The 1234-nt window shown below is 48.3% G+C and overlaps 1 non-coding gene across 1 annotated transcript; it reads right to left on the reverse strand.

Annotated features, from left to right (window-relative positions):
- Positions 1-27: 27 nt before the first annotated feature.
- Positions 28-134, reverse strand: LOC111725363. Its single transcript, XR_002773442.1, has one exon. It is a non-coding gene; the product is annotated as a U6 spliceosomal RNA (small nuclear RNA).
- Between the last annotated feature and the right edge of the window lie 1100 nt (positions 135-1234).

Consider the following 1234-nt stretch of genomic DNA (forward strand, 5'->3'; position numbering starts at 1 on the left):
CCACAACGCCCGGCTATTTTTTTTTTTTTTAATATGGAACGCTTCACGAATTTGCTTATCATCGTTGCGCAGGGGCCATGCTAATCTTCTCTGTATCGTTCCAATTTTAGTATATGTGCTGCCGAAGCAAGCACCCCCCGGCTATTTTTTGGTTGCAGCTGTCATTGTTGTTTGGCGGGCCCAGACTGGATTTGAACTCGTCAGCTCAGGTGTATGTGGCTGGCGCCTTAGCTGCTTGAGCCACAGGCGCCGAGCCATCTATTTAATCTTTATAGCCAATGGTTCAGAGTCCAGTTTTAGGAATCAGGTCCATGTTGTTATTTAACCTCTATTGAGTCTCAGTTTCCCCGTAATAGTACCCTTCCTAAATTGTTGGAAGGATTATAGGAGATAAACAAGGCACATAGCAGTTCTTGGCACATAGTATAAAATATTGCTCTTATTATCTCTAATGCATGAACTTTAGCAGAATACTCGGCACAAAGTAGGACCTCATCAACAACTACAACATTTATCTTTTTTTCTTTTCTTTGAGACAGAGTCTCACTTGTCGCCCTTGGTAGAGTGCGGTGACATCCTAGCTCACAGCAAACTCAAACTCCTGGGCTTGAGAGATTCCTTTGCCTCAGCCTCCCAAGTAGCTGGGACCACAGCCGCCAGCTACAGTGCCGCGCTATTTTTAGAGACAAAGTCTCGCTCTGGCTCCGGCTGGTCTCAAATCTGTGAGCTCAGGGCAATCCACCCACCTCGGCTGCCCAGAGTCCTGGGATTACAGGCGTGAGCCACCGCGCCAGGCTTCAACAACTATCTTGAGGAACAAGCGATCTTCCTGCCCTAGCCTCCCAGAGGGTTTGGAAAAGATGACTGATCTTCAAAACCAAACAAGTAAGACAAAATGTTCTGACCATCCACATCTTTTTTTTTTGCAGTTTTTGGCTGGGGCTGGGTTTAAACCCATCACCTCCAGCATATGGGACCGGCACCCTACTCCTTTGAGCCACAGGCGCCGCTGGACATTCAGCGTCTTATTTCTTTTTGGTAGAGACAGAGTCTTACTTTATTGCCCTCGGTAGAGTGCCGTGGCATCACACAGCTCACAGCAACCTCCAATTCCTGGGCCTAAGCGATTCTCTTGCCTCAGCCTACTGAGTAGCTGGGACTACAGGCACCCTGCCACAACGCCCAGCTATTTTTTCTGTTGCCGTCATTGTTGTTTGGCGGGTCCAGGCTGGGG

The sequence above is a fragment of the Otolemur garnettii genome, unplaced genomic scaffold (assembly GCF_000181295.1).
Source record: "Otolemur garnettii isolate 467f Iridium unplaced genomic scaffold, OtoGar3 scaffold00038, whole genome shotgun sequence".
Taxonomy (NCBI): Eukaryota; Metazoa; Chordata; class Mammalia; order Primates; family Galagidae; genus Otolemur; species Otolemur garnettii.